This window comes from Prosopis cineraria, unplaced genomic scaffold, assembly GCF_029017545.1.
Source record: "Prosopis cineraria cultivar Desert tree isolate PC_DT_omini unplaced genomic scaffold, ASM2901754v1 PC6, whole genome shotgun sequence".
NCBI lineage: Eukaryota > Viridiplantae > Streptophyta > Magnoliopsida > Fabales > Fabaceae > Prosopis > Prosopis cineraria.
The window spans coordinates 10167623-10188044 of record NW_026555337.1 but is presented as its reverse complement, the minus strand read 5'-3'; the positions used below and the strand labels follow the sequence as shown (position 1 = coordinate 10188044).

Below are 20422 nucleotides of genomic sequence, written 5' to 3'. Positions count from 1 at the left end.
ATAGTGAATTCACTAGTATGATTTTCTAGTAAAATAAAATAATGAATCTCACGTGTAAATTAATATTTAAGAAGTAACAAATAATTAGAATAAGAATATAAAATTAAAAACATGAGTATCAAACTATTAGAAATCATGAAAACGGTCAAATAACATTGCAAATACATTTGGTCTTTATTTCGATATTCTTAAATCGTTTGATCCTCAAATGTCATTATTCCCAATGATTATTTCATTATTTTTATTTAAATGTAAACATATATTTTATTTTATTTTATTTTCTTTCAACTGTCCCATAAATTATGTCTTCTTGTCATTTAAGTAAGCTAGACGCATTTTTTTGATTGCTTGGAGTTTCAACAATATAAATTATACTATATATATATATATATATATATATATATTCACAATTTAAACATGTGATTATTCTGCTTATTATGTGTTTGGACTAAATATGAAATGTCGCTTAAATAAGTCACGAGACTAGTTGGGCTGAATATTCGAAATGTCAAGCCCAATATAAACAAAAGAGGCCGGCCTTGAATCTCAATAAAGTCCACAACACATAAACATGCCGAAATCTCATCAACTTCAAATATTAAACCGTTGGCGCGAAGACACGATCCTAAACGATGCTGAAATCCATGCCTAAGTAGTTTGGTGAAATGGATTGTTGGTCAAAATGGAGAGACTGTGTCATAAGTTTCGCATAATTCCTGATTCTTCAGTAGAACATGTTAAGACTCAAAGAAAAGGCTTCTGCTGTTAGACACTATAAATAGAAAGAAGGAAAAAATAGAGAACTTAGCCAACACTTGATCAAGAGTGGCATAATTTACATTTACTAGCCCTTTTCAATTCTTAGTTTTAAGTATGTAATTTCAAACACTTCAATAGAATTACACACTTGTTCTACCAAAGCCTATTATCTTTTTACATCCGAGCAAATTGTGGTAAAGAAATTCGGGACCCTTTCATTATTTATTGAGACTTAGCGTCTCTGACACGTCTGGTATTTGTTGTTCAACCACAAACATTATAATTCTTTAATTCTTTTTAGGTCAAAAGTTTTTTTAATTCGAAAGTAGAAGACTTGTAAAAATCTTTTGACTTACTTTTATTTTCTTCCTCCGACCCACTTTCCATTATTATATTAATTAGTTGCAATATTCATCTTCTTCCTCTATTGTTTGCATCTTGTTATTGCCTCTGCTACTCCTTCCTCTTCGTTCAAAATCTCTCGAGAGAATCAAACCAGACTGCAACAACATAAATGGAGCGCAGGATTTCAAGCTCTATGCTTTTCTCTCTCTTCATATTTGGATGCTTCGCTTTGAAAGCTTTCACATGCTATGGATCCAATGTTCAGCTCTTACCTGAAGATGAATGTAATAACTTAATTTCAGGTTTGGGGTTACTAATACCTCGTCTTTGCAATATTATTTTCATTTTTCTTTTGATAATTAGCTTATCTTCTATATAAAATGAAAGGTATTTTGGTATTTTGTACTCATGAAACAATACGATTTTATATTCTTTTACAATTTAATTTCTCAAAGAAAAATATTATGGAATTGTATAGTTTCGATTTTTTCTTTGAGAAGGTGAATTATAAAGAACAATAGAATATTAGGGCCAGCTTGGTTTTTATTTTCATTTTTTTTTTTAAATTATTTTGTAATAAATTTTTTATAATTGTTTTTCAAAACAAAACAAACGAAAATCCACTTGATTATGTTAATTTTAAAAATAATTAAATCTAAAATACTTACTCAAATAATTTTTTTACTTTTTTATTTAAAAAAAACAAAAACCAAACGGGTCTTAGTTTCTTAACCTACTGTGTGTATTATTTTATTTATTGTATTGTTCCATCTCTTTCATTTTTTGATGGAGTTTCCTCTGTCTCTTTTTGGATATTTTGTTTTGGATTAAAATCTTTTAAAGTTTTCTGTTCAAAGTTTCGTGAATTTGAGTAAAATTTATCGTTGATTAAATCAAGTGGCAAAAAATGTCGTGTGATAAAAAATGAGTTAAAGAGAAATTTTACTCTTAAATGATAAGTTTATGAGCGTTTATAACCTTAAACTTATTTTTAGTGTAATAGTTCTCTCCAACAACAATGTCCCCAACCCATAGTTTAAGGGATAAAGAATTGGAAAGTATCTTTTTCCTTTCGTATGGGTCATCATCAATTAATATTACATTCTGGTGAAAAAAACCTAACTAATATTACATTTAAACTACTCAATAACTCAATTAATGTACCGTTTTTATTAGGTGATCAAATAGTCAATTGTTTAATCAACGGCTAATATTATTTAAATTCATAAAATTTATACAGCCAAATTCAAGAGGTTTTTTTCCTTTTGTTTTCCCTTTTTCTCTTATTGATTGCTCTAATGAATATACATTATTGAAAAACAAATAACTGCTGTAAATTTTAATATATAGATTTATTTATATTTATATTTATATAAGGAAGGGAGTGATAATATTAGTTGATAAGTTTCGCTTTCATTGTTATTACAATAGATTGTAAGGGCAAATTAATAATTTTAAAATTGTTAACATAATTACAAATAAAAAAATTAAGTATTTTAAAATATTTAACAAATATTCTTAACGGTGCTAATAACTGAATTAGAAGGTAGGTTATGGAAGGAAAAAAAAGTTTCTATAATTTTAGCACAATAAAAAGAAATTTCCTGTGTTTTACCCTATTTTTAATGAAGACTTCGCAGACTGTGTCAAAAATCTACAATTATTCTCATTTGCTTCGCATTTTGTTCTGTGTTTTTTGTTGGTGTTTAAGAAATAATTCTTTAATTCTTTTTATTTAATATCTTTGGGATGCTCATCTTGATTAATCAATAGATGTCTTGTCCAAACGAGCGTCACTAATGCCCAAATATGAGTGCATAAATCATGCTTCTCCTAAAAAGCATAGGAAATTGGACTTTATAAATGCTCTATGTACTATTAGGTGATATATAAATATATAAAGTATATATAAACAAAAATATAATTTTAATTAATTTCATTAATTTATTTTCAAACTCTTCTTTTTCTAGTCAGATTAATTGTCTACTCTCTAACCTAATTTTAAAATCTTTAAATAATTAAGTATGTTGATATTTGAATAAAGAATTTAAATACCTTGTGTTAAAATTAATGAAATTTTAAAAAATAGACATAAAGTATATTAAGTAATTTATTATATTAAATCCTTATTTTATTTATGGCCAAAAAATCTTATTCCATTAAGTTTATTTAATTTCACTTTCAACAAATATGTTTACCAAACAAAAATTTAAAATATAAATTAAAAAGTAAAAAATATATGCACTTATTTTATTGGATAATATGAATGATTTTAAACAACATTTATATTTAAAGAGAGGTATTTTGATCCAACATATGTGACTTAATAGTAAACTAAAGGTTGAGTAAATGAAAGTAAAATTTTAAAAATAAAGGGATGTTTATGTTTTCTAACGATTTATACTAGATGAGATTCATCTAGGTTTCAAAAATAGAAAGTAGATATCTGTAATTAAGATAAAATAGAGGGAAGACCAGAATATTTTGCCTAAAAAAAAAAAATCTAACTGGGCTTTATGTACGTACTCTTTTCTTGAATTTTCCCCCACTAAGTGGGAGTATGTGGAGGAAGCCATCAATATAAATGAGCATCAGTATTTATGTTGAAAGTCAAACATATGGGCCACGTGAAGTACTTGACAATGCTTTATGAATAAGGTTTCCAGATGTTTATGAACCAACATAAAATACAGTTATTGATGAGGTTGTTAGTTGATGGTGAACATTTGGGGGAAAAAAAAGAAGAAGCTGATTTTTTTTTTTTTGGATGCAGTGAAAGTTCTAGAAGCAATAACATCGAAGATAGAGAACTCGAATTGGAACGTGACCCCAAGTTCTTGTATGGATGCAAACTTCAGTCGGAGTTTTGCCTGCAATTGCACTTTCCAAAGTCAAAGTGGAACCATTGCCATGTTACAAGCATGTAAGTGTGTGTACATATGATCTACGTTTTAATAATCTGGATTAGGACAACTTTGATTCATCTGGAGGCTATAAGTTTTTAATAATTTAATCATGTTTAGCAAGATTTCGTATTGTCCATTTTGATTTGGCAGAGTGGGGAAAGCATGCTTGTCAGTTCCAGCTTAAGCACAGAAGCCTTTTCTTCCAAACCCGATTATTTCTTCACACTCGATCTTTATTAATTAATAATTAGACTTAGGCCAAGACCCGAAACCTTGTCATTATTTTTTAATTTATTTTTATTTTTAAAAATTAAACTTGTAAGTATAATATTACATATATATGCTCTAATATTAAAATATTCTAAAATTTAAAATAAGTAATACAGATCTTAATTTTAAAGTAACAAATAAATTTAAATATTTAAAGTATATTTAAGGTTTAAAAGAATTTTCATATAAGAATATTTCAATTTCAAAATGCACAAAAAAAGGGTTTAAAAGAGTAGTTTGATGGACCCGACTTACATTTAAAGCTCTATATATGCCAGGCTTCATGATCATGTCATTTTACCGAGTGCAGTGTACATTAAAGTGCATAAACCATGCATGCCCCCTTTCTTCTTCATTATTCAAACACATATTGGTGCTAATTATAACAGATTTTTTTTAAAAAATTAGCTCAATGTAAACATTTTAGTGATATGCATTTTTTATGACAGCCAGCTGGGGACTTTCAATCTATCTAGAGTTTTACCAAGTGAATTTGGGAACTTTACCCATCTGCAAAATCTGTAAGTGATTAATTTTTGTACTTCTATTTTTGGTTTATATATGCATAATATATGCTCCCTTCATTAAAAATGTAAGACATTTTTGAGGAGTTAGATGTTGAAAAATGTAAGATATTTTTATTATTTATGTAATAATATATATTTTTTAAAAATAATTTAATAAATAAATAATTTTATATTTACTCTTAAATGAAGCACTCAATTAAATAATTATGATAAATATAGAAAGATTATGTTAATTTTTAAAAAATTAATTAATCTATTAGAAGGTAAAATTCAGTTAAATATCTTATTTTTAATTTAAATAAAATAAGATGTTTAAAATTCCATTTGTATCACTAGTATGATGTTTAAAATAAGAAAAAATTGTTGTTTAATAATTTAATCCAAATAGTGAATTCACTAGTATGATTTTCTAGCACAATAAAATAATGAATCTCACGTGTAAATTAATATTTAAGAAGTTACAAATAATTAGAATAAGAATATCAAATTAAAAACATGAGTATCAAACTATTAGAAATCATGAAAACGGTCAAATAACATTGCAAATACATTTGGTCTTTATTTCGATATTCTTAAATCGTTTGATACTCAAATGTCATTATTCCCAATGATTATTTCGTTATTTTTATTTAAATGTAAATATATATTTTATTTTATCTTATTTTCTTTCAACTGTCCCTTAAATTATGTCTTCTTGTCATTTTTAGTAAGCTAGACGCATTTTTTTGATTGCTTGGAGTTTCAACAATATAAATTATACTATATATATATTATATATATATATATATATTCACAATTTAAACATGTGATTATTCTGCTTATTATAATTCTTTTTAGGTCAAAAAGATTTTTAATTCCAAAGTAGAAGACTTGTAAAAATCTTTTGACTTACTTTTCTTTTCTTCGCCCAACCCACTTTCCATTATGATATTAATGAGTTGCAATATTCATCTTCTACCTCAATTGTTTGCATTTCATTATCGCCTCTGCTACTCCTTCCTCTTCATTCAAAATCTCTCGAGAGAATCAAACCAGACTGCAACAACATAAATGGAGCGCAGGATTTCAAGCTCTATGCTTTTCTCTCTCTTCATATTTGGATGCTTCACTTTAAAAGCTTTCATATGCTATGGATCCAATGCTCAGCTCTTACCCGAAGACAGGTAATAACTTAATTTCAGGTTTGGGGTTACTAATACCTCGTCTTTGCAATATTATTTTCATGTTTCTTTTGATAATTAGCTTATCTTCTATATAAAATGAAAGGTATTTTGTCCTCATGAAACAATACGATTTTATATTCTTTTATAATTTAATTTCTCAAAGAAAAATATTATGGAATTGTATAGTTTCGATTTTTTCTTTGAGAAGGTGAATTATAAAGAACAATAGAATATTAGGGCCAGCTTGGTTCTTATTTTCATTTTTATTTTTTAAAATTATTTTGCAATAAAGTTTTTATAATTGTTTTTCAAAACAAAACAAACGAAAATCCACTTGGTTATGTTAATTTTAAAATAATTAAATCTAAAATACGTATTCAAATAAGTTTTTTTTTACTTTTTTTGTTTTTTAAAAAAAACAAACGGGTCTTTTTTCTTAACCTACTGTGTGTGTTGTTTTATTTATTGTATTGTTCCATCTCTTTCATTTTTTGATGGAGTTTCCTCTGTGTCTTTTTGGATATTTTGTTTTGGATTAAAATCTTTTAAAGTTTGCTGTTCAAAGTTTCGTGAATTTGAGTAAAATTAATCGTTGATTAAATTAAGTGGCAAAAAATGTCATGTGATAAAAAATGAGTTAAAGAGAAATGTTACTCTTATATTATAAGTTTATGAGCATTTAAAAACCTTAAACTTATTTTTATTGTAATAGTTCTCTCCAACAACAATGTCCCCAACCCATAGTTTAAGGGATAAAGAATTGGAAAGTATTTTTTTTTTCTTTCCTGTGGGTTATCATCAATTAATATTTCATTCTGGTGAAAAAAACCTAACTAATATTACATTTAAACTACTCAATAACTCAAGTAAAGTACCGTTTTATTAGGTGATCAAATAATCAATTGTTTAATCAACGGCTAATATTATTTAAATTCATAAAATTTAATTTTATACAGCCAAATTCAAAAGATTTTTTTTCCTTTTGTTTTCCCTTTTTCTCTTATTGCTTGCTCTAATGAATAAACATTATTGAAAAACAAATAACTGCTGTAAATTTTAATATATAGATTTATTTATATTTATACAAGGAAGGGAGTGATAATATTAGTTGATAAGTTTCGTTTTCATTGTTATTACAATAGATTGTAAGGGCAAATTAATAATTTTAAAAATGTTAACATAATTACAAATAAAAAAATTAAGTATTTTAAAATATTTAACAAAATATTCTTAATGGTGCTAATAACTGAATTGAAACGTAGGTTATGGAAGGAAAAAAAAAGTCTCCATAATTTTGCCAAAATAAAAATGAATTTCCTGTATTTTACCCTATTTTTAATGAAGACTTCGCAGACTGTGTCAAAAATCTACAATTATTCTCATTTGCTTTGCATTTTGTTCTGTGTTTTTTGTTGGTGTTTAAGAAATAATTCTTTAGTTCTTTTTATTTAATATCTTTGGGATTCTCATCTTAATTAATCAATAGATGTCTTATCCAAAACTAATGCCCAAATATGAGTGCATAAATCATGCTTCTCCTAAAAAGCATAGGAAATTGGACTATATAAATGATCTATGTACTATTAGGTGATATATAAATATACAAAGTATATATAAACAAAAATATAATTTTAATTAATTTCATTAATTTATTTTCAAACTCTTCTTTTTCTAGTCAGATTAATTGTCTACTCTCTATCCTAATTTTAAAAGCTTTAAATAATTAAGTATGTTGATATTTGAATAAAGAATTTAAATACTTTGTGTTAAAATTAATGAAATTTTAAAAAATAGACATAAAGTATATTAAGTAATTTATTATATTAAATCCTTATTTTATTTATGGCCAAAAATCTTATTCCATTAAGTTTATTTAATTTCACTTTCAACAAATATGTTTACTAAACAAAAAATTTAAAATATAAATTAAAAGGTAAAAAAAATATGCACTTATTTTATTGGATAATATGAATGATTTTTAAACAACATTTATATTTAAAGAGAGGTATTTTGATCCAACATATGTGACTTAATAGTAAACTAAAGGTTGAGTAAATGAAAATAAAATTTTAAAAATAAAGGGATGTTTATGTTTTCTAACGATTTATACTAGATGAGATTCATCTAGGTTTCAAAAATAGAAAGTAGATATCTGTAATTAACATAAAATAGAAGGAAGACCAGAATATTTACCTAAAAAAAGAAAAATCTAACCGGGCTTTATGTACGTACTCTTTCTTGAATTTTTCCCCACTAAGTGGGAGTATGTGGAGGAAGTCATCAATATAAATATGAGTATCAGTATTTATGTTGAAAGTCAAACATATGGGCCACGTGAAGTACTTGACAGTGCTTTATGAGCAAGGTTTCCAGATGTTTATGAACCAACATAAAATACAGTTATTGATGAGGTTGTTAGTTGATGGTGAACATTTGTGGGGGAAAACAAGAAGAAGCTGATTTTTTTTTGGATGCAGTGAAAGTTCTAGAAGCAATAACATCGAAGATAGAGAACTCGAATTGGAACGTGACCCCAAGCTCTTGTATGGATGTAAACTTCAATCAGAGTTTTACCTGCAATTGCACTTTCCAAAGTCAAAGTGGAACTATTTGTCATGTTACAAGCATGTATGTGTGAGTACACATATATATATATATATGATTTACATTGCTAATAATCTGGATTAGGAAACTTCGATTCAGCTGTAGTCTGTAAGTTTATATAATTTAATCATGTTTAGCAAGATTTCGTATTGTCCAGCATAAAGTGGGGAAAGCATGCTTGTCAGTTCCAGCTTAAGCACAGAAGCCTTTTCTTCCAAACCCGATTATTCCTTCACACTCGATCTTTATTAATTAATAATTAGACTAAGGCCAAGACCCGAAAGCTTGTCATTATTTTTCTAATTTATTTTTATTTTTAAAAATTAAACTTGTAAGCATAATATTACATATATATGCTCTAATATTAAAATATTCTAAATTTAAAATAAGTAATACAAATCTTAATTTTAAAGTACATAAATAAATTTAAATATTTAAAGTTTATTTAAGGTTTAAAAGAATTTTCATATAATATTTCAATTTCAAAATTCACAAAAAAAAAAAAGGATTTAAAAGAGTAGTTTGATGGACCCGACTTGCATTTAAAGCTCCATATATGCCAGGCTTCATGATTATGTCATTTTACCTAGTGCAGTGTACATTAAAGTGCACAAACCATGCATGCCCCCTTTCTTCTTTATTATTCAAACACATATTGGTGCTAATTATAATATATTTTTTAAAAAGAATTAGCTCAATGTAAACATTTTAGTGATATGCATTTTTCATGACAGCCAGCTGGGGGCTTTCAATCTATCTAGAGTTTTACTAAGTGAATTTGGGAACTTTACCCATCTGCAAATCTGTAAGTGATTAATTTTTGTACTTCTATTTTTGGTTTATATATGCATAATATATGCTCCCTTCATTAAAAATGTAACACATTTTTAAGGAGTTAGATGTTAAAAAATGTAAGATATTTTTAGTATTTTAAAATGTAATTAATATATATTTTTAAAAAATATATTTAATAAATAAATAATTTTATATTTAGTCTTAAATGAAGCACTCAATTAAATATTATGATAAATATAGAAAGATTATGTTAATTTTTAAAAAATTAATTAATATATTAGAAGGTAAAGTCAGTTAAAATATCTTATTTTTAATTTAAAATAAAATAAGATATTTAAAATTCCATTTGTATCCCCATATAAAATTCCATTTGCTCTTATTTAACATTTTAATTTAAAATCTGGAACATATGCATTTTATTTTTTGGTTGATTCAATTACACATCTAAGCCTACAATTATTTAACATTAATTATGAAAATAAATTTGGTAAAACTTATATAATAAAATAAAATTTCAATTATGGTCTCTAAGAAACAACAATGATATGTTCTTTAATTTTGCAATCTCATAAAGTTAGTTAATTTTAATACTTTAAAATTATAAATATTTATATATTTTTTAAAAATAATAGTAAGTATATTTGTGCCCCCATTAATTTATTTTTCTGGGTTTGTGATTGGTATGCTTGACAATTTGATTTTTGAAACGTAACTTTGATATGTCGCAGTGATTTGTCTGGCACTTATTTGTATGGATCAATTCCAAGGAGCTTTGCTAGACTTCCTCTTGTTACGTTGTAAGTGATCAAAACGTTTTAAATATCCGAACACCACGATAAAACACCACATTTTTCTTCGGAACAATTCATCTACATATAATCTTGAACTATTTGACTAAATATGTATCTATAATCTATGCATTTTTGATATTTTCATCATATCTATATAAGTTATTGTTTTGCGTCAATGCATCTATACAATATTATTGAACTATTTGACTAAATATGCATTATTCTTCCCTTAAACTTATGCTCCAGACAACTTCAAAGAAATCGAATCAGTTGTCCAATCCCAGAGGAAATTGGCAATATTACAACTTTGGAGAAGCTGTAAGTGTAATTGAATATGCTTTGAGTTTCTGAAACTTGTTGCTGTCTTGACAAATGGTTTTATGGTTTTGTTGCTTTGTGAAGAGAATTGTACGATAATCAGTTAGAAGGAACTCTTACTTCAAGTCTCGGAAAATTGAAACAGTTATACAGATTGTAAGTATTTTATGTACCGATGATTTTCTTTTTATCTTAGTTATTAAATAAATGGTAACTAACACAAGAGCTTGTTGAAGATGTAGGTTTTCATATTGTTTTTGGATGTGTTTTATATCTACAAATTTGCAGGGCTCTTTCTAAAAATAATATCTCAGGAACGGTACCTGAGTTTTGACAATTTGAAGAGCCTAAATGATACGTGAGTGATATAATATGAATAATTTAGTCAATCCTTTAATTTCAGTACAAGAGATGTGTATGTGAATAGAATCTGATGTTTGAAATGTTGGAATTTGAGATCTAAAACGTGACTTGGACATGTTGCAGTGATTTGTCTAACAACTATCTGAATGGCTCAATCCCAGCAGCTTTGCTAGACTCCCTCTTGTTTCCTTGTAAGTAATTGAAAGGGAGGATGACGATAAAGTATTAAAAAAAAGATTTTTATGATAGTTAGGTTAATTATTGAAAAGAATTTTTTGAAAAATAAATTATAAATACTGATTCAAAGAATTGTACACAGGAATTTCAATTGCAAACTAAGAGTTATGTTTAGAATTTAAATGTCTTATTTGTACTTGAAATTATTGAATTTATAACTATTTGAATCAATATTTTTGGGTTATTCTTTTAAATTTTTTTATCAAGAACCTAATTGTTATTATCCTAATCGAAAGTTGTGAATATCCAAAATTTATTTTCATCATCTATGTTTTGCATGCATGCATCTTTACAAGCTTCAACTCTCGACGAATACATTATTCATCTCATAAATTATGCTTTAGGTACCTTTCAAGTAATCGAATAAGTGGTCCAATTCCAAAAGAAATTGGTGATATTACAACTTTGGAGCATCTGTAAGTGTAAATCAGTTTTAGTTTTTGAAATTTGGTGCTTTTTTGAGAGATGGCTTTATATATGGTTTTGCTTCTTTTTGCAGAGATTTGGAAGATAATCTGTTAGAAGGACCTCTTCCTTCTAGTCTCGGAAAACTGAAGCAGTTGAGCACATTGTAAGAATATTTTATGCACAAATTAATGATTTTCTTTTATCTTATAGTCGGATTGTAACTAACACAAGTTAAGTATGTTATAGATAGGTTTTCATATTGCTTTTGGATGTGCTTTCTGTTTATAAATTTGTGCAGGGATCTTTCTGGAAATAATTTGTCAGGGACAATACCTGAAAGTTTTGGCAATCTAAAGAAATTGAAATATTTGTGAGTGATATAATATGATTCAGGCATTCCCTATGTATTGTGCTAAACCCTTAATTTATGAGTTCTAAAATCTCACCTAATATTGTCTACAGTTATTTAGAAGGGAACAATTTGTCAGGTGAATTACCCAATTTTATTGGAAACTGGACTGAACTCCAAGAATTGTGAGTGTATTTTACTCTAACTCATCAATATACTTGTTGAAAAATAAACAAGCTCAGTAGATTTTGATCGTTTCATGAGAGCACACACATAATAATAACCAATTTGAATTATCTAAAATACTTGCGTGCAGGGACGGACCTACGTTGGCCGTCCTCCACCCCACCAAAAAAACAACCCCAGCCCCAGCCCCTGGCCCTCAAATACTAAGCATATGCTAGTGTGATGCAATCCCCCCCTCCAAAAAGTCACGCTGTATCCTAATATTTTTTGGTTAAAAAAAAGCCACACTGCATCCTATTATTTATACAAATATACTTATAAGTATTACATGTATGTAATGCAATATGCTTACATCTCTTTTATTTGTACTTCTTTAGTTTTATTTATAAGATAGAAAGAAAATATTTGTTCTAGTCTATTTACAATACATGTCAATAATTATTGTATATATTTTGACCCTTTTGCTTATACTAAATGCTAGGAAGATTATTGAAAGTTAGAGTATGTTATTTTTAAAGTATGTATATTTAATAAAAATAAGTTAGAAACTTATTAAATTTTCAGACAAAATTAATGAGGGTTAATATTTTTCTTAATTCTGATAAAAATGCTAAGAGTAACTTAGAAATAAAATTGAAAGGAATATATTTAATGTGAAAAAGAAAAAGCTCAAAAATCCCCGCTGACATCGAGTTGGCTCCCCTCCTCCCACTCTTCCTTCCTCCTATCCTTCCTCCACCTCCTATTAAATCTCAATTGTCTAGATTTAATTTGAAAGGTTCATATTTAATTTTTTTTATTTTATATTTATTAAGATAAAATATATAAAAATTATAAAAAATTTCAATAAATTTACTCACCAATCTGACAGTCCAAATTTAATGTGAATGTCCAGTTATACTTTGAACAATGTAAATATTCTCTAAACAGTGCAATCAACTTATTAAAAATTTTTAATATTAAATTCAAACCATTCATATTAAATATGGACTGTCCAAAATGGTGGGCAAATTTATTAAATTTTTTAATATATATATATATATATATTATTTTAATAAATACAAAATAAAAATAAAAATATAAAAAATAAATTTGGATGGTCCAGATTTTCTTTCGCGCAGTGGAGGTGCTAAACTGGGGTTCCGGGGGGGGAGAGAAACTGTGTCACGCTGACAGAACCCATTTCTTCTGTTCTTCTTTGCCATTAATTGGCGAAAAGAATGAGGCGAGAAGGAGTTCAAATCAAAAGTTGCCACCATAGCCGCGTCCAGCCCACATCAACCTTGTGCGCTTGATTGGGTATTGTAATCCACCACAACCCTAGGTACTTTGTCCTCTATTTATTGCTCTGAGTTCAAAAAATCCTCTGAAAACCCTCCTTCATGTCAGGGACTTCCAAGTGGTTGTTATTGTCAGTAGTATTAATTAAGAGTTTTCAGTTTGTACCCATTTCAATTGATCCGGTATAGTCTCGATCATATTAGGACTTGTTTCGTCCTGGCCCAAAAACAATCGGAATGGAACTTTGAGATGACGGAATAGGAAAGGGGTTCACAATAGGATGAAACATGAGATTATGTCCCGTCCTGAATATTTATATTGAGGGACTCAGCGACTAAAAAGCTATTTAATCATTTCATGGGATTCTGGAGTAGTTAAGGTTCTTTAAAGGGACTCTAATAATTTTCCCAATCTTAAATTTATCTCTTGTCATTGTCTTATTAAAAGTTGAGCTCCTCATCGTGATTGTGGCCGCTGATGCCAGAACCCTAATGCGTATATTCTCATCTTCAAATAACACCACCAAACCTGAACTCCCCAAGCTCTCCTTCCGCGTTGCCATTGACGAGCTATCGAAGCTTGTGGGCTACCCTGCGAAGCTTAGAAGTGATGAAAGACCATAGTGTACAAACAGTCTGCATCACCAACGTTTAATGATATTGAAGACAATGATGAGGTGATCTGATGATCATGAGTGAGATTGAACGGAAGAAGGTGGAAGGCTGCGAATATATATATTTTAGGTTACCTATACAATGTAAGCAAGATAAAAAAACACATCACATGACAACTAAAGCAGGCCCCATATTAACAGACGTGTCTTCCCTTCTAATGGCAAGGTGTAAATTACTACGTCTTTTAAAGTTTAGGAGTGACAATTATCAAAATGGAATTTTGGATTTTGGTGCACATGAAGTTAAAGGCAAAAATGATCTTTAATCCTAACTTGTTTACCACTTTATTTTTAAATTCCTTTTTGACAACTTTTTTTTGGCAGGTATTTGCAAGGAACGTCTATGGAAGGTCCAATTCCTTCGACCATTTCTAAGCTAACAAATTTGACAGTTTTGTGAGTATAGTTGGTCCTCTGGAAACCGTTTGCATACTATTAATTCAATGGCGGTGAAATTAATTTAATCTTCCAAAAAAAAAAACATTTTTCCTGTTATTGAAGATGCTTTATTATTGTTATCATTAATTTTGAATTTCTAATTCAGGAGAATATCTGATTTGCGTGGACCAACAACAATGAGATTTCCTAAACTGGAAAATTTGAAATCATTGAATTCCTTGTAAGTTGAGAAACTTCTTCTTGTGAAAATCTGTTTATTGCACCTGAACTAGTTTATACTTTATTGTTGCATACTTTGTTTTACTCTTAGGGTGTTGAGAAACTGCTCAATCCACGACTCCATTCCAAATTACATTGGGAAACTTGAAAGCTTAGAAACTCTGTAAGTTGCTTTATCCTCATACATAGCCAATTAATCTAGAATCTTCTGAAGGATATCCTCAATTTAACCTTTAATTGAGAACCTAGTTAATTTCTATTTTACAGATAATTACTCATATCGTTATTGACTATATTTACTAGTACTATTTTTTACTCTTTATTCTTCCGTTATTTTTATGAGACGATATTTGATTTGTGTTACATATGGATTGCAGAGATTTGAGCTTTAACAAGTTGATTGATCAAATACCAAACAACATGAATGACTTGGAGCTATCTTACATGTAATGGAGCAGTTGTTATACAAGTAGCCATTACTTAATTTCTTTGAACTCAATTACTCTTTTTTAATTGATTTTTTTATTAATCATATGAATGCAGGTTTCTGACAGAAAATTATCTAAGTGGAAAAATCCCGAATGGATACTCCAAAAGAAGTATAACTTGTTAGTAACAACATTTTGGTTTTAATTTCTTTCCCATTACAATATAGTTCAATGCGATTAATTTTAGATTAATTAATTACTGTAAACCCTATTTATAAAAATTTCTTTACCAACCTCTCATTATTTTGTGAGTGCGATAATTTTGCTCTAATATCTCTTTCAGGGATTTATCTTACAACAATTTTTCAGTGTCTTCTGTTACTATTCCCAATTGTCAGCATGGTACCATGTGAGCGCTCTCTCTCTCCCTCCCTCCCTCCCTCCCCCTGCCATTATTTTTTCTCTAAGTCATTATTTGTGTTACACAGAAACTTGGGTTCGAGCATGTCATCTTCAGCAAGCACCTCGTATGATTATGCCATCTTGTTTTAATTGTTCCACGCCACTTTTAAATAATGCATATATTGAAACTTTTATTCATATTGCAGAAAAACTTGCCTTAAAAGGGACCTTCCTTGCGGAGGAAAATCCAAGTGTAAGTTTAAATTAACATTGTACATCTTTTTTTTATGCGTGTTTGAGAATTTCCCTTATACAATATCATTTTTAATTGCTTAAACAAAAAAACTAAATCAGCTACCAAAACAAACTCATTGTGAAAGTTAATTTCAAGGCTAAATGTCCATGTCATGTGATGGTATACATTAGCAAGATCGTGATCTGAAGAATTAATACTTTGGCTTCTACTGGATGAGATTTTTTATTTTGTCGTTATCACTAAACAAATGCAGATTATTCATTGTTCATCAACTGTGGAGGATCAGGCATGACATATGAGGGGAATACATACGAAGACGACACCAATCCAGATGGTATCTCATACTTTTATTCTACTGATAAATGGGCCTATAGCAGTACAGGAGTATTCTTCCCAAGTAATAACGCTGATTACAAAGCAACAAACAAATCTTCTCTCAACATTACTAGTCCAATCTACCAAACAGCTCGCCTTTCCCCGTTGTCTCTTAAGTACCATGGCCTTTGTATGCATAATGGAAATTTACAATGTCAGACTTCATTTTGCTGAGATTATGTTTTCTCAAGACCAGAATTTCAGTAGGCTTGGAAGGCGCATTTTTGATGTTTCACTTCAAGTAAGTCTCATCATTCGAACCTAATTTCTTCTCTAGTTATTAGATAATCCAATTGAGATAAATAAATATTGTGGGATGTCTCACCCATCAAGTAAGCTCACCACCATGCCTAAACATAGTCCATATCCGTGGTCGGACTAAAATGTCTAGTGAATCAGCTGATCAATCTCTCTTTCTCTCTGTTAAACGAACTCTTAAAGGATTTATTGTTATATAATGCTTCATCATGCTTTCAACTACTTTTGCCATGATAACAAAAGTTCTGAGAGTTTGAAACTTTTGTATGTGTATATCTTAGCAGGATATGAAATGTTTGAGTGATTTCAACATCATGGAGGAAGCTGGCGGTATTGGTAAGAGTGTTGTCAAGGAATTTAATGTTGATGTGAATGATAACACCTTGGAGATCCATTTATACTGGGCTGGAAAAGGAACTACAACTATTCCTAAATATGGCATATATGGACCTCTCATATCTGCAATTTCAGTCACCCCAAGTAAATCAAATCTCCTATTTAAGCTAAGTGATGACCCTTTTGATTTTGATATGAATAATAAGCATTTCTACATTATTTGTTGTAGACTTTGAAATTCCTTCAGAAAGGCTTTCTATTAGAGCCATTGCAGGGATTGTGGTTGGATCATGTGTGTTCCCTATCCTAATACTATTCGTCCTTCGAAAGATGGGTTTCCTAGGTGGCGAAGATTCGAAAGACAAACGTAAGATAAAAATCTAAAATAATAAAACTGATTATGGCATGCAAGTCAAGAGCATCAACACTGATTTTTGTATATTAATGTGATTACTGCTTGTTTCTTGCAAATTCAATGGGTTCTTCTTTTATTTATGTAACATATGCAGATTTCCTAGTTCTTAAAACGGGTTATTTCTCTTTAAAACAAATCAAAGATGCCACCAATAACTTTGCCCCAGAAAATAAGATCGGTGAAGGAGGTTTTGGACCAGTGTACAAGGTAATATTTGACCAATCATATTTATACTTACATTTAACTAGGATTAAATATTTGACCAGTGTACAAGGCAATATTTGACCTATCATCAGTGATGAAAATTGAGACTAAGCAATTGATTGAATTGCAGGATGTACTATCAGATGGTGTTGTGATAGCTGTGAAGCAACTTTCATCCAAATCAAAGCAAGGGAATCGTGAATTTGTTAATGAAATTGGAACCATATCTGCTTTGCAACATCCAAACCTTGTCAAACTTTATGGCTGCTGTGTTGAAGGAAACCAATTGTTGCTCATATATGAGTACATGGAGAACAACTGTCTTGCTAGTGCTCTTTTTGGTAAGAATTTGGAACAATAAGAAAGATAACAAATGAAATAGACTTTAGAAGTTCTCTTTATTTTGGTTGTTTTTGGACTAAGATGTAATTGATACAAATGTTAGGTGATCAAGGGAGGAAGCTACACTTGGACTGGGCTACAAGAATAAAAATATGTGTGGGGATAGCAAGAGGATTAGCTTATCTTCATGAGGAATCAAGGTTAAAAATTGTGCATAGAGATATTAAGGCAACGAATGTCTTACTTGATAAGAATTTGAATGCCAAGATCTCAGACTTTGGCTTAGCTAAGCTTGATGAAGAAGAGAATACTCATATTAGCACAAGAATAGCAGGAACAATGTTAGTATTCTCTTGCATTTTTTCACTATATCAATTCTCAAATTTTGTATAGTATTAATATTAATAGGTTTTTTCTTCTTAGACTTTTTGCTAGCATTTTACTTGTTTTATGACTAGGTCTAACTTTTAACATTACATGTTTTTTATTAGTGGTTATATGGCTCCTGAATACGCAATGCGGGGATATTTAACTGACAAAGCAGATGTTTATAGTTTTGGAGTTGTTGCTTTAGAGATTGCTAGCGGAAAAAGCAACACAAGTTATAGACCAAAAGAGGAGTTTGTTTATCTTCTTGACTGGGTTAGTTATACTACTTACACTTAGCATAAGTGATGTTCAATATATACAAAAGATTTGTGTCCTTTCAATTTTCTATCGAAGTGCTCATCCGTTTCAGTAACATCGAAGTCAAATTAATAAACACACATGTTAATAAAATTCATTTTAATGTTAAATAAATTTGCAATTTTTCTGAATACTCTTATTTTGTCTACAATATTGTTAGTCCTTCAAATACACAATTGTATTTTCTATATATAGTCCCTCATTCTAAATGCTTAACTCAATTTTGTTAGGATAAATCACTATTTTTCAAGTCAATTTACTGACATCATTATCTCTTTTTCTAGCAAAGCAAAACTAATGATACATCGTCATAAACTCATGTTTATATTCAATTATTGATTAATAACTCATTCTAAATGCTTAACTCAATTTTGTTAGGATAAATCACTAACTTTCAAGTCAATTTACTGACATCATTCTCTCTTTTTCTAGCAAAGCAAAACTAATGATACATCGTCATAAACTCATGTTTATATTCAATTATTGATTAATAACTGCATGCTTTCATGTAATTGAAGGCCTATGTTCTTCAAGAGCAAGGAAATCTTCTTGAGTTGATAGATCCAAGTCTTGGTTCAAACTACTCCTTAGAGGAAGCCATGAGAATGCTAGAGTTGGCACTCTTATGCACTAACCCATCTCCAACTCTCAGACCACCCATGTCCTCTGTGGTTAGCATGCTTCAAGGAAAATCACCAATTGAAGCGCCAATAATCACATGCCAGGAGGGCGACCAAGATACAAGATTCAAAGCCTTTGAAATGCTATCACAAGACAGCCATAGCCAAGCCTTTAATTCTTCCATAATCTCATGTGAAAGCGCGCAAGAAAGAGTTGAAGCATTGGATGGTTGAATAATGGATCAATACCTCTTTTTATCTTCCAAGTAACAAAGGTTTCTCTTCATCTAGTATGTTTCTTTACGATTCCAAATATATATGGATGGTTTTGTCAGATTGTAGGTTGGAAAATTAATTTGCATGAAATTGCAATAATTTTCCATAAAGGAGTAGCTATTATTAGTAGAGCGTGATAAACATGCACATGCAAGTTTTAAAAAATAATAATGTGAAGTGTGAAAAAGAACAATTTTCGTGTGCTAATAATTACTTGCTATATTTTGCAGTTTAAATGTAATGTATAATTAACGCAACACAACTTTGTTTTATATTTATATAAATCTTATTTTAATTGTGTGGTGATTAAGTCAGTAAAGAGCAAGGGAGATGCCGCATGGAGCCAAGGATTAATCCCGCTCAACCCTTTTAATTTGTCACGTGTGAATAGCTTGGCCAAACAAAATGATTTAACTGTGAACTGGTTTAAATTAGATTCACATTGCACTGTTTTTTGAAAAAAAAAATGAGGGTATACATTGCTTCAACTAAAATTTAATACCAAATGTGCTTAGAGGAAAAGTTTTGAAACGAATTTGCCCAAAACCCATAAAACAAATGTGCACAATGGTAGAATGAATTTAAATATAACAATAGTAAGTGACTGCTATGATAGAATCAAAATTCAAAGTTAAAGGTCTACTGTAATAATAAAAAGAAAATCATATATTATTAAAGTATAACATCACACTACCATAATAGAAAAAAATTACTATGATAGAAAAGATTTAAACTCCCTAAATTAAAAAAGACACCAATTTTTTACAAATACCGTTTAATTTAAGAAAATATCAAACAGCTTTTTTTCAGTAAACCAAGTTGGGATCGAAAATAGATTTAATAACAAATGGCTTAGAATACATTTGAAGCCAAAAATATACAATTTATCTCAAAAGGCCACACCATCACATACTAAATAATATTTGCACTCAAGAATCCATAACTAAATAATTCATTTATTTTCCTCTTCAAAAGAGGGCAATCAACCAAAAGTCAAATTCCACAAATTAATATGCTACAATAAGTTACTTTAAACCAAACTATTAACTATTTCTAACACTACAAATAAACGAGTTGTTTCTAACATTTCAAAACAGTCAGCTAATTCTTATAACACTTCAAGAGAACCTTTATAAAATTGTTTTAAAACCCATCCAAAGCATTCTAGTTAAAATAGAGCAAGATATTGAAATTATATGTTAAACATAGTCCTATAGGTCATGGCAATAT

The 20422-nt window shown here is 29.0% G+C and overlaps 1 pseudogene; it reads left to right on the top strand.

Moving 5' to 3' along the window:
* The first annotated feature begins 1273 nt into the window (after positions 1 to 1273).
* Positions 1274 to 19385, top strand: LOC129313844 (probable LRR receptor-like serine/threonine-protein kinase At1g53430; annotated as a pseudogene).
* Positions 19386 to 20422: the final 1037 nt, after the last annotated feature.